The 14,789-nt window shown below is 31.8% G+C and overlaps 1 long non-coding RNA gene across 1 annotated transcript; it reads left to right on the plus strand.

The window, feature by feature from the left end:
* Nucleotides 1-2,609: 2,609 nt before the first annotated feature.
* Nucleotides 2,610-10,120, plus strand: LOC118180128 (uncharacterized). Its single transcript, XR_015043771.1, has 2 exons — nucleotides 2,610-2,982; nucleotides 9,257-10,120. It is a non-coding gene; the product is annotated as an uncharacterized LOC118180128 (long non-coding RNA).
* Nucleotides 10,121-14,789: the final 4,669 nt, after the last annotated feature.

The following is a 14,789-nucleotide window of genomic DNA, read 5'->3' on the forward strand; positions in this document are numbered from 1 at the left end:
ATCAATTAAGGATAACAAACATTAAAATAATATATACAATATAAACAAACATGTTTATTCATACAGATCAGGAACCTCATGTGTATGAAGTATATAACAAATCACTTACAGTAAAGAATGAAGTAAACAATAATTTGCTTCTTCACAATGAAGAAAAACCTCGTACTGGAGAGAAACCTCATATATGTGATGTATGTAAAATGTCATTTACAGGAAAGGGTGTTGTAGTTGACTGTTGTAGTCGTGCCGAGACAGATAAGCATCGTTGTGTTAAACCGTAGCGTAGGGTTCAGTTGCTTCACACATGTCATCGTAGATCGACACATAGATGACACCCATTTTTTGTTTGTTTAACAATAAACTTTAATAAGTAAACAATTCTTGATTATTATACATTATATGTACAAGCATGAATAGGTAAGTCCGGCATGGTCTCCGCCGGATGAGAAAAACAATCTCTGCATCACGAAAGAAAATGGCGACTCTCATCCGCCCAAAAAAACCCCGACCGTCCCGTCCGACAACCAGGGTGCAAAGTCCTCTTCGCCCCCCTCGTCTTTTTGTTCGTCCTTTCTCCTTCCGTCCAACCAAGGCCAACTTATACTCAAGGCCTGCCAGACTGAACGAAATTCCGGTTCCCAGTTTTCAGTGGCTTTCGCAAAATTAATCACTAGGTGGCGCTCGCATTCTGCTACAATTTTGCTATACGCTCACTATTTGTAACGTGGTTCGTTATTAACAAAAAGTGTATTTTATGGCTAGCTGCTGTATATTTAATGGCTATACTTAACGAGCTTGGGTTTTTTGCGTAACTTTATATGCATATAGGTTTAAAATTGTGTATATACATCATTGAACTCAGTTCTGAAATTCCTCATTCTGCTTATTTAATTATGAAATCTTTCTGCATCTAATGCTGTTATTTTCAAAACTTTGTGTGGAATTTATTATTATCTTATTATTGTACTATTAATCATCTTCTGATTAATCTGGAATGGGAATGCTACACATGGATTTATGTCATGTAGGTAATGTATCAAGATGGCACTTATGTGTATGTGTGCTTAATAGTGATAATATTGTTTTGTGAAATTCAGTAATTTTATTTCATGTATACATTATTCTTGATAATGAACTGTATCAGTATCTCACGCTGCCAGCGTGTAAATAAATAAATTTTGTAAATAAAATTTTGTACACATGTCATTCTGATAAATGTTGTATGTGTGTAAAAATGTCTACCTGCTGTATATTTAAGTGATGCATTTAATAAGCTTGTTTTTTTGCCTAACTTTAAATGCATATATATCTAAAATTGTGTATATACCTCATTCTACTTAGCATTGTGGGCATGTGTGATGGATATATTATTTATATTCAGCCATTCCAAGTTTTCAAATTTTATCCTTGATATACAGAACTGAACTTTTCTTAAGTATATATTGTGATTATGAGAGTTATTATTTTTTTGTGTGCTGTTAAAATATATTTTATAATGCCTGTGTCTCTTTTATTTATAACAAACAGATTGATTTGATCAATAGCTTTATCAAAAATGTCATTATTTTCATTTGAAAAATTGAAGTTTCTCTAACACTGAAAATGTAAATTGATGCAGTGCACTTAATTCAGTTACTAGTTTCTTAATGTTAACATCAATGAAATTTAGAATACAAATGAAAGTGAAGAGAAACACAGCTGTGTAATATTAAAATTAGTCAAAAAAGCAACTTTGGCTTTGAGTTTCATTCAAAATCTATGCCACAGTAAGACCCCCCCCTTTTTTTTTTTTTTTTGACTAATAATTTTATAATGTCTTTGAATATCTGCAATGCAAATACTGCACAGAGATAAAAATCTGCATTATTTAAACTTTTATTGTTTAAGATTTCCTAAAAACAGGTATTTAATAATTAAAAAAAATTCTTCAGTATGTAAAATTTAATCTCTTTAAGTAATATTCTTACTTTAATCTCTTTAAGTAATATTTTTACTCCAATGTCGTGGAAACAGATATACAAATTTTAGATCACGGTGTATTAATATGTTAATTACATCTTTGATAGGGGATACTAAATTAATTTTTGGCCCAGTACAGCCGATAGAATTATTTTGAAAATTTTTCACTGAAATAGTACATGATCTGAAGCTATCTGTTAACTTCTTACTATATACATAATTAAAAAATAAGGTGTATACTCTGAATTACCTTTAAATTAGAATAAGTAGTTGTAATGCGTACAATTCAGAATAGCGCATGTCTAGATCAAAGCAGGAATTAAAACCGAGATTAAAATCGAGCTGGTGTTTATGTGTGAAAAAAAAAGGTGAGATAGCTTCAAATTCTATGCTTTCCTTCTAATTAAAATATTTTTACTAATAAGAAATCAACAATTTCTGACTACTATGGATTAATCGTTTTTAAACTTTGCATATAACAAGACAGAATTCGTTTTTGGTACTTTTCCGATCTTTGTAAACATCGCAAAATGTAGCAGAATTGCAGCGCCATCTTACGATCAGTAGGAATATCACTCAGGCAACCGAAAACACAAAAGAATATTTTCACACTGGCAGGCCTTGAGTATAAGTTGGCCTTGGTCCAACGAACCACCTCCTCCGTCGGACTAATTATTTCGCTGGCTAGGCTTTTCCTTCTCCTTCTCGGGTTATGGGCATTACAGGTATTTTAAAGGAACATATGCACACAGGAGAGAAACTATATTTATGTCAAGTGTGTGAAAAATCAGAGGAAACCATGCTTTAAAGAGACATATGCTTATTCACACAGGAGAGAAATCTCATGTATGTAATATATGTGAAGTCTCATTTAGAGAAAAGTTTGATTTAAAAAATCATATGTTTATCCATACTGGAGAGAAACTTCATGAGTGCAATGTATGTCAAAAGTCATTTGCACAAAAGGGTGTATTAAACATTCATATGTTTCTTCACAGAGAAGCGAATTCGCACATATGTGAGGTATGTAAAAAGTCATTTATTGAAAAAGTTAACTTAAACAAGCATATGCTTATTCATACAGGTGAAACACCATATGTATGTGAGTTATGTAACAAGTCATTTAGAGATAGTTATGTTTTAAAGAAGCATATTCTTATCCACACTGGAGAAAAACCTCATATGTGTGAGGTATGTAACAAATCGTTTAGAGTAAAGAGTCACTTAAACAAACATATGCTTATTCACACTGGAGAGAAACCTCATGTTTGTGAGGTATGTAAAAAGTCATTTACTGAAAAGGGTAATTTAAACAAGCATATGCTTATTCATACAGGTGAAAAACCATATGTGTGTGAGTTATGTAACAAGTCATTTAGAGATAAATGTGTTTTAAACAAGCATATTCTTATCCACACTGGAGAAAAACCTCATATGTGTGAGGTATGTAACAAATCGTTTAGAGAAAAGAGCCAGTTGAACAAACATATGTTTATTCATGTTGGAGAGAAACCTCATGTTTGTGAAGTATGTAAAATGTCATTTACAGAAAAGCGGGGTTTAAACAAGCATATGGAGGGAACTTCCCACACTGGAGGGAAGCTTCATGTGTGTGAAGTATGTGACAAGTCATTTAGACAGAGGTGCCAGTTAAGCAACCATATGTTTATTCATACTGGAGAGAAACTTAATGCCTGTGAAGTATGTAAAATGTCATTTAATGAAAAGGGTGTTTTAAATGAACATATGCTTACCCACATTGAAGAGAAACTGTATTTATGTCTAGTGTGTAAAAAATCATTTAGACAAAGGCGTGCTTTAAAGAGACATATGTTTGTTCACACAGGAGATAAACCTCGTGTACTTCATGAGTGTAAGGTATGTCACAAGTCATTTGGACAAAAGGGTGTGTTAAACAGGCATATGCTTCTTCACAAAGGAGAGAAACCACATGTATGTGAGATATGTAAAAAGTCATTCAGAGAAAAGGGTAATTTAAACAAGCATGTGCTTATTCATACTGGTGAAAAACCATATCAATGTGAGTTATGTAACAAGTCATTTAGGTATAAAGGTATTTTAAAGAGACACTTACTTACTCACACTGGAGAAAAACCTCATGTGTGTGATATATGTAGTAAGGCATTTAGAGACAAGGGTAGTTTAAGAAAACATGTACTTTTTCACACTGATAATTTGATGTAAATACCAGTTAGCTGTTTATTTGTTTCTACAAGAAAAATTCATGTATGTAATAGAAATCAGAAGTCATTTTTATTGCTGCTGTGTGAGTGCCATGCAATTTTACATCTGCACATTAAGAGTTATATTCAAGCAGCATTAATTAGATAAATTTATACAGTAAGTTATTTTACTCTTTATTTTCATAAACTTTCTTTTATTAAGACGATACAGTACAAAGTCCAAAATCTGGAATGATCTAAAATTCAAACCTCAAAGGCGCCATGGGTTTTTTTTTTTTTTTTTTCTGTATGCTTTACGTATATGCATTTCATTTTTCCTTCCATAATTAAACATGTGGAGATTTTCAGTTAAAAATTCCGATTCTTAATTTCACTTAGGCACTAAATAAAATACCTTGTTATGGAAAAACAATCATGTAAGCATAAATTTCTGAGATTAATAATTTTCCTCCATAGCTGAGTATCTACATCTCTAACCAAAACATTCACATATTTTATTTCTCTGACGCCAACCTGGCCAGTCATTATTTATTATATTTTGCTTTCAATACCACATGTTTATTAATACATGACAGCTTCAGTAATAACTCATGCAATGATGTCTAAACTTTTTTATATGTTAGTAATTGAATAACAAGAGTATGGCAACCTTTTATGCTAACATTGTGCTTGGCTATGATTATAGATTTTTAAATTCTCTAAGAAATGTTGACGAGGAAAAATTCAACAAAAATTTCTTTTTGTAAAATAGATTTTGTTAATGAAACTCATAGGCCAAAAGATTACATTTAGTGCTATTTTAATTAAAAATAACTGATATGTTATTCACCATAAAACCAGAAGCGGCGGCAGAATATGTTGGCACCGGAGAGCAGAATTAAGTTAAGATGAAATTTTTGGGATTTGGAGAAGCATCAAGCAGCAAAATTAAGGGATGAGAAGTTTTTGTATGATTTAGGGAAACCACTGGGATCCAAAGTTTAGGCACGGTGAAAACTTAGAACTTAGGAAGGTGCTTTGTAGCAGAATTTAGGACTCGTAGACACTGCACCAGGTGGTATCTAAACACCGGCCCTAGGTATATGTGGGATATATTATATGTGTGTATAAGTATATGTGGGAATTAATTTATTCAGGACTCAGTTTTAAGCATGCGCAAGAAATAAACATAGGTATAGTAAATAACTAAACTAATACAATTCAGGTTTAATTCAGTATGCAATAGGAGAAAGACAAAATTTAGGTAAACAACTTGGCTTTCATCGCCAATCTTGTGATACACGGCCAATAACATATAACGGATGCAATTAAGCTAAGCTAAAAATTATCTTTACTGATTCTAAAGCATTTCAGTTAATGTAGCAGACTGCACTGCTCCCTAATCTTTCAATTTGATCCAACTTATTATTTTTTGCAGATTGTTATTTTTACGGCTATTTTATAAAAACTAAGCTTGAACTTTCAATTATGTCGAAAAGAATTTCCAATTCTGGAGCTGCCAAAGGATCTACAAAGCGAAACCATGTTTCGATGTCCTTTAAACAAAAAGGGAAATTGCTCAAAAAAAATGGATAAAGCATATCTGTCTCAAAATTATGCAAGGAAGTATCAAATTGGAAAGTCAACTGTATATGACATAAGAAAAAGGAACTTTTTGAATTTTTTATGGAAGCAACTTAAACAACTTACATTGAAAGAAATGTTTAATAAAGTAAACAGACGAATATTAAGTTTTTTTTTTTTTTTTTTTTTGTAAATTTTGATATCATTTATATCATAATTGTTCTTTATTTCATAAATTATGATTTTATATTTTTGATTGTATAATTTCTGCATGCTATCTTACCAGATTTAAATTGATGATCTAATATCTGGAAAAATTCCAAATCCGGAATCACCGAAGTCCCGATGAGTCTGGATTTCGGACTTTGTACTGTATTTATATCATTAAAGAAAGTAGAAGGCAAAATATTTTAAATTAGAAGTTAATATGTACCAAATAACAAAAAATATTGTGACCTAAAATATGGCCATGCTACACACTCAAATTGTAATACACACTCAAAGTAACATTATTCATGGTATGTGAAAAGACTTCCTGTGAGAGGAAAACTTAAAAGTAGCATATATCTAGTCTAACTAAACAATTTTGACACTGGTTGTCGTAGTCATAATAAGATGGCCATAGAGAAAGGAACAGGAGTAGGTACCTTTCTGCTACTATGACTGACACAATGCTTCTGAGCTTTGGAAGCCGAAAGGGAGGTGTCACTTTTGTTTACATCCAGAGCATGTTACCTTGAGAGTAGTTTGGTAGTACTTCCAAACATGGCAATTCTTCAGAAATTGAAAAGCAGGGAGACTTCCTCATGAAAGAAACATTCATGGCTTGATGGGTAATAGCAGTTTGCATAGTGGCCTTTTCACACATTTTATTTACCATTAAGTAACCTGGATGAGCAATTTTGATTATGAATTTGTTTTATAAATTTCTAACCTGTAAAGAAGAATATGTTTTGAAGTTGAATGGTGGAATAATTATTAAGCAGAAAATATAACACTTTAAAAGTAGAAATACAAATATTGGAAGAGCAAAAACTGTTCTTATCTTTAAATGAAAATCTGGTTGAAACTTATCCAGTGCATAACAACATTTTCCATGAGAGAAAACGTCAAAAAATATTTGCACATAAGATATACTAATTTTTGAAAAATATTGTAAGTACAGTCAAAAGTCGTTAATTCAGTCACCCATAATCCGGAATGATCTATAATCCGGACCTCAAAGCTACAAACTTTCTGCGCATGCGTCGCTTTGACGCATGCGCGTAAGAACTTTACGGCTGCGAATATGTGTGTGCGCGTGCCCAAAATACGTTTACGCATGCGCGTTTAATGTATAACGGAAGGTATAAGCTAAGCTAAAATTATCTAATTCAGTTAATGTTGCAGATTGCGTTGTTCCTTAATCTTTGAATTGGATCCGGCTTATTATTTTTTTGCAGACTATTAGACCAATTTTATAAAAGTAAGCTTGAACTTTCGATTATGTCAAATAGAATTTTCGATATATATTTACTAATATGTAAAGGATCTACAAAGCGAAAGTATGTTTCGAAGTCCATTAAACAAAAAGTGGAATTGCCGCAAAAAATGGTTAAAGGCATATCCTTTGTTTATCTAACCATTCCGAAATCTGTTTATCAATTTCGCATCTGCTGCGGAGGGACGCCGCGGCGCGCAATGAATTGGAAGTTGATCTGTCAGCACTATTCTTATCTTCAGGCAGATGTTTTTACTTTATTTGGCTTATAATTCTTACTAAACGTAGTATTTCATCTCGATGTATTCCGTCTTTGATATAATTTAAATCAAATTCCTCGTCATTATAATTCGCTTCGGATAGCGAAGAAAGTAAAGCAAAGAAATAAATATTAAGCTTGTTTTTTGTAAATTTTGATACTTTTTAGATCATAATTGTTCTTTATTTCATAAATTACGGTTTCATATTTTTAATTTTATAATTTTTGCATGCCATCTTACCAGATTTAAACTGATGATCTATAATCCGAAAAAATCGGTAATCCGGAATTGCCGAAGTCCTGACGAGTCTGGATTAACGACTTTTGACTGTAATTCATTATGTATCCTTCAGCTGTATATGAAACATATCTTATTTCTTGATCAGTAATTAACAGAGTTGAAAGGAAAAAATATAAAACTAAAGTTCTCTCTCTCTTTTCTTAAATTTTATTTAGCAACATGTTTAATTGATAAATGGCCTAATCTTTGGAATATGGTAACAGGTAGTTTGGCGACATTCTGGTAAGGCAATAAAGGTTACTAGCTAGGACTTTAGCAGTGTACATGGATAAAGTCAAGAATGTGCGCAATGCCATTTTTGTGTAATTCTGTGATTTGTTTTAAGTGAAAATAGGTCGACGTGTACATGGATGATACCGTGTATGTGGAATTCTTAAAAACGCGATAAGCAGTGGACGATTCTTCACTTTGTCCCAATTTTACACCTAATCTTCGTCATTATTAAGCACTTTTGTTCCATTAAAGTTCTAGCATAAGCGTTACTCGGCTAGCAGATTGTTGGAAAAAAATGTTAAGTAAAAAAAAAAAAAAAAAAAATGCCTTTACTTCGTGAAAACAAAATGGCGTCCAAACAAAAACTAGCAGGTTGCTGTAGCAGGGTTGGTCGCCAAATAATCACCAAGTTACCATAATCCAAAGATTAACCGATGAATGAACATAATACAAAATTATGAATGAAAAGTCTATTTTATCCAGTAAATATACTGTTGAATGAAATAGAACCAATTTTTATTTCTTTATCTTATCTCTAATAAAATGAGTAGTGATCTGTTAATATTAAAACAGTTTCAAGGCCAAAAAAAAAAAAAAATTCATTGATATTATTAAATGGTATTTCAATATGGTTTTCATATTGTTACATTTTGGATTTCTTTGCAATGTGTAAATTTCAGAATGTTTGTGAATTTAGAGAAGTTAGTTGTTTTAACTGTTTCAAAAAATGGTGGAAAGTGCAGAATCACCCACTGCTTGGCGCGTTTTTAAGAATTGCACAGACTCGGTATCCATGTACACATTGACTTATTTTCGCTTAAAAAAACATCCCAGAATTGCATAAAAATGGCTTTGCGCACTCCCTTGACTTTGTACACATCGACCTATTTTCATTTAAAAAGTCAAAGAAAATTGACAAAAATCTGATTCTTCTTACTCTTGTAAAAAGCACCAAACAAATAAGTGGGTGATTCTTCTGCACTTCATCAAAAAATGATGCAATCTTGGTATGCAGACTAAGGCAATTAAGATTGCTGCCTAATTACAGTGAGGTTAATATTTAAATGTGAAATACATAATTATTATTCAGAGAACTAGTAAATTGGATAAAATTTCTGAGAGAAGTACTGAATATGCTGCCAAAACATATTTATTGGAAAATTAAGTTTGATAATAAATGTATCTAAAAATGTGTTTTGAGTCAAAATTGTGCTACTTAATGGCTAAATGTAAATATAAAATTATGCATATTAAAATATTTGTAATTCAACACATAGATCTGGCTAAGTATTTTCAATATGGTAAATCATGCAAGGGCCAAAGGGAAGAGATGTCTTTGTGGAAGACTTTTGATTGAAAACTGACTTTTTGGATGTGTATTAAAAATAATGCATCCAATTTTCAATTTAGTTTGTATTTATACCTTTTCTTATGTAAATATTCTGGGTACTTTTCCGTTTCGCCGGTGCAAATCTTTCCAAGCGGACTTTATTGGCGACAACATACAGTATACACATAAAAAATGTTAACAAATTAACATTTGAATGGTAATGTTTCTAAGAATTTTTTATTTTGAAGGTATAAACATTTTAATATTGTTTAAAATTTTGTAAAAAGCCAATAAATAAAGACGTTAATTTAAGAATCTACTATGCTTTCATGGTTCAACATCCTTATTCGCCAGTTTATATCACGTGACCCCAAGTGATCTCATCTCACGTAAACTACATTACAAAAAGTTAATTCTTTCAGTAATTATTTACATTAAATTTCAAGTTAAATCTGAATTTTGAATATATAAGTTTAAATGCAAGAATTATTTCGATTCGTATGAATAGCTTACTCAAAAATTATGTAAAACCGCAGTGCTTTACTTCGCTAGTGCATTCTCATTAGAATTGATGAATGACTTTGCCTCTTCTATATTTTTGCCTTCGGGTGAGCGGTGCGATTGTATCCTAATTGACTTAATTACCTGGAATGGCCTTAGGGTATAAAATTGAAAAATTCTATGTAATTCTTTGCCAGTACTGAAAGACAATCAGTTTGATAAAAAATGGCTGTGACTTGTTTTGAAAATGAGGCGTAAAAGATTAACAGCTAGGATATTCCGTTTGGCATCAGTTTTACCATTATTGGCGAAATTATCGCCTGCGCCGGCAAAACGGAAAAGTACCATATTCTGATATATGCTAAATTATAGAATTTCTTTCTTCAAAAAATGTAATAAATACACAAAAAATAAAGATTTGTGCTTGCCGAAAATGAAAATGAGTACATATGAGTACTTATACATATCTTTTGTAAAAAAACATGCTTGTGCCTTTAATTAAATATATAAGTATTTTAAAAATTATTTATAAATATATTTGGAAATAAAGACTTATTCATTCATAAACTCCTGTGAGTGTTACTGTGAAGAAATCTATTTATTTTATATATATAAATGCATAAAGATTATGAATGTAATATGTATAAATTTATAATGATTACGTGTATTATTTTAACTTTTATAATTGTTAACCAAATAAAATCAAATTACCTTAAAATTTCTTTCTGATGTAATAACAATAACTTATGAAAGCATTTCACTCAAATAAAAGCTGTTCAGAGCACAGGAAAAATATAGCATTTTATTCTGTTCAGAATGAAACGTTATTTAAAAAATGTATTCTTTCACATACTTTAAGCTCTGAAATATTGTAGAAACAGAAAATATATACATTTATGCTTATATTTATAAGGCAGTCCAAAGAGATGCTACCAATTTTGATGGTGAAGTTAAGTTTGTTTATTGCTCTGAATTCAAATAAGTACTCATAAGAGTAATTTCCCTTGGGCTGTTATTTTGTCTTTGTAGGCTATCTCCAACAATAAAATTTCACTTCCAAATGAATTTATGAATATAGGAAGATTCTCAACAGTCTTGCTGACACAATTGTCTTGCATTAGATTCCTGCTGACTGTATTGAGGAAATGAAAGATCCAATTTCCTGGCAAAGAAAGGAACGACTATTCTACAAACCACTAATAAGCATAAGACTCTTAATTCTGTAAAACTCCTAATTGAATTAGGATTAAAAGAAAGTTTGCCTTCTACCTATCAAATGAAGCCAAGGGAAAGGCCTTGGAGTTTCTTACTAGCTCAAAGCCAGTTGTTCCATATTTTCCTCTTCCTGTAGCCATGGCGTTATTTTATTTTTTGACTGGGCACGATTATCTGAATGCCCATCTTTTTAAAATTCGACTTAAGGACTCTTCAGTCAGCACTCTTAGTAACTCTGGACAGTCCATGGATAAGGAGAACGAATTAAAGAATATATTGCACTATTATCTTTTAATTCTATTGTAAAGTATTGGGAACCAAGATCAAGACTAATGGCTTAGTGGCCAAATATCGAGCATCTGTATAAATAAATGCTTATATTTACAATGTAGGTACAAAGTGTTTACCTCTAAACATGTCAAAACATTTTGATCTTAATGGCAAGTTGCTGAATGTTTTGGTAATTAAGAGAGGTGTATCACTATTTCAAGGGTATGTATGGGAAAAACCAGTTCGAGCCTCTCTTTTCCTTCCTTTCTCCATGCAGATAAATTTGTGTGTGTCGCTCCCCTCCACATCCCTAAATTTCAGTTTTGCACTGCATTTTGTAGAAGATACAGAGATGCACACTATTCTCAGTTTAAAAGATCATTAACTGTGCTGCTAATGCCACAATAACAATATATACCTTGAATATATATATATTTTTTTCTTCTTTCTTGCTTCATGCAAATATTTTAACCTTTTGACGTTCATCAATGAGCTGAACTAACACTCCAGTTATGCACCACAGTGGGCACAAATGAACACGTTATAAATTTCTGAAGTGCTAACAAGTGAGTCCCACTTGCAAAGTAGATTTTTGCCATAATGCACATAGATGAGATGGGGATTCTTCAAAATAATCCAATGTCTTTTATCATTATGAGGGAATTGAACTTGCAATTTAGTTCATTATATTTGGTATAGATTTAGTAGGAGTATTTGCTAATTTTCTACATAAAGGGGGGAATTTTTTGGGGCATAATTGGAATGCACATTAGAGCTAGAAATGGTATCAGAGAGAAAGCTGAAGCATTTTTTGAATGAATTCTCACAATTTTTTGATTGATCTAATTTTTCCTTGATCCATCATTTTATCAGGTTTGTTCCCACTGAATATATGTAGACTATTATTATAGAAAACTAGCACGCCACAAGCTACCCATGCCTCAGTTAACACGTTGAGCACCACATCAGCCATCTGTGACTGACACTTGACCTTTTTGTTTAGTCCTCGTCAGGGCACTAGACTTTTCGTTTAGGCCACGTCGACTGCCGCTGGCTGACAGCATGTAACATGATATATAACTATAAAATTTACTCCGTTTTATGGATGTACAGAAAATTTATTTAAAATTTACTTAATTTTGAATCATTACACTACTAATGGATTTCACTGAAACATGGTAAATATAAAAAGAGTTCTCCATTACAGCTATTACAAAATGTGACAACTCTCTTAGTCTTTTTTCTGGCCATTACTCTACCAACTTCTGCTGCATTTTTATCATAACATAATTTACAATATTTCCTTACTTCAGATGCTTTTCCCAGTTTTCTTTGGAGTTTATGTTGTCGTTTTTTAGATATTCTTGCATTTCTGTTTGATCGAATGTCTTCATTTTCACAACTTGTAAGGGATAGCACTAATTCTTTCCGGAATTCAGAAATGCTGATTTTCTGCTTCGTAATATCTTCCATAAATCGGCTATGAATCCATTTCGATAAAATCTTATCTTATTGGTCAAGTGGTAAAGAAAACAAAACAGGCTTGGCGCATAACATGTTGGATGAATTCCTATAGGAATCGCATTCCAAACATAAACTACCTTCTACTGCAAAAAGTATCACTGGCCCTACAATACCAGCACTTTTAAGCGGTGCTGTGTGTCCTGAATGGGATTGCCTAAGAAATATGTGTGGTGCTCAACATGTTAAACGCTGATAATACTTTGAAATCTCATTTCCTCACATATCCCAAGTGTACATGCAGTGTCTGTTTATCTTTACACAGCCGTTTTATGCAATAAGTGTATGAGGTAGTATATTCCAAGATTTTTTAAACCATATACTCCAAGTCTAACTGATTTGTTTACTCGTGTACAGTTTGCCCATTTATTAAAAGTTATCTGTGTAATAAATTTGGCTCTACTCTCTTTTGTGATATCACACTTTAAATGACCACAGTGTTTTATGATTACAACTGTTATCAATATTAATGTTAACTGAAAAAAAAAAAAAACTGAAAGTCCTGTGATAACTTTTACCACTGTGTGCGAGAGAGGAAAAATCACTTGTTTATTTATTTTTGTGCAGCTCAAAATTCAATACTTTATGTGATTATGGAATCAAATATTTTTTCTTGTTTTATATATAACCGTCACATAATTTATCAGAAATATAAATTGAAGTGTTACTGAGTTGTTTGTCCTCATACCAGATTTGTTTAGTTTTCTACATACTTACTCCAGATGTTGGATCTAGAAGTTGTACAGTTATCCCTTCAATTTACACAATACAAATTTACAGGTACCTACATGCACAAAAGCCTAACCATTCAAACTGGAACTTATTAATTAGAAATAAGGACTCCTCCAATTAGAAAACTTTTCTGACTCTCAATTCTTGCTTCAAACTATGTTCTCATAGTTAATTTATAAAATTATATTTTGGATTGAGTCGTAGCTAGGGTTTTCAGCGCCCAGGGACAACTGAAAATTTCGTGCCCTATACTGCTTGCCAAGGATGGAAAACATTTAATTCTAAAATGTCGTAACATCAGTTTGGCGCCCCTTGGATTCTGCGCCCGGGGACAGATGCTCCCCCTTGCCCCCCTCTAGCTACGCCTCTGGATTGAGTATTAATTGTACTTATGGTTTGAATCTAGCATTGATGGTAGTTTGGTTTATCCCCTTGATAAGTCGATTAATCTGCACTCAATGACAATAGCTGCTTATTCAATATTTAAAATTTACTTTTGGTTTTGGATTTTCGCGATTTAAGATTTTCTTAGCCGATTTATAAACAATAGTTGAAATTACTATTTAAAATGCTAATTACATTCTAAAAAATGTTTTCTTTCATGGTTTTGAATTTAATTTGTGTTCCTTTGAGATGGTATATGGAAAGATTTCCTATTATAAACTAATATAAATATAATAACTATTGCAGTTTCTCATGAAGTCATGCTTAAGTAATTTAAGTATTTTCTTGCATAAAATTCAAGTTACGTAGACATTTACAGAATGCATTATTTAATGTAACTTCAGTGAATGTATGTATGATTTCTCGTAAAATGTTGAACACTGGCTTTTCTAATTCCTTACTTTGCTAGAATCCAGATATATTTGCAAAAAAGTAGATCACGGTAATTTTGATCATGGCACATTTTAGGAAACATGTAAGAATTTTAAATTTACACGTGGGTCCTTAGCAAAGAAAAAACAAAGAGTTTACCTCATGCTACTAAAAGTATGTTTTTTTTGGGGGGAGTAAAGTTTATAATATGTAGAGTTAACATTTAAAAAAATCTCAAGTATCATATGATGTAGCATTAAAAGCATCAATCTTAACAATTTAGTTTGGGCTTTTTTAAAGATATTTTAAATGTTTTGTTTTTACAGTGCGCTTTCCTAACACAAAGGTAACTTTAGGAAAAATTTGCAATTTATCATAACCCACAGGTATTTACTTTCTGAAAATAATTTAAGTCTGTAGTGTAG

Source organism: Stegodyphus dumicola, chromosome 11 (assembly GCF_044657685.1).
Source record: "Stegodyphus dumicola isolate Sdum_Otavi_A_Nest chromosome 11, ASM4465768v1".
Taxonomy (NCBI): domain Eukaryota; kingdom Metazoa; phylum Arthropoda; class Arachnida; order Araneae; family Eresidae; genus Stegodyphus; species Stegodyphus dumicola.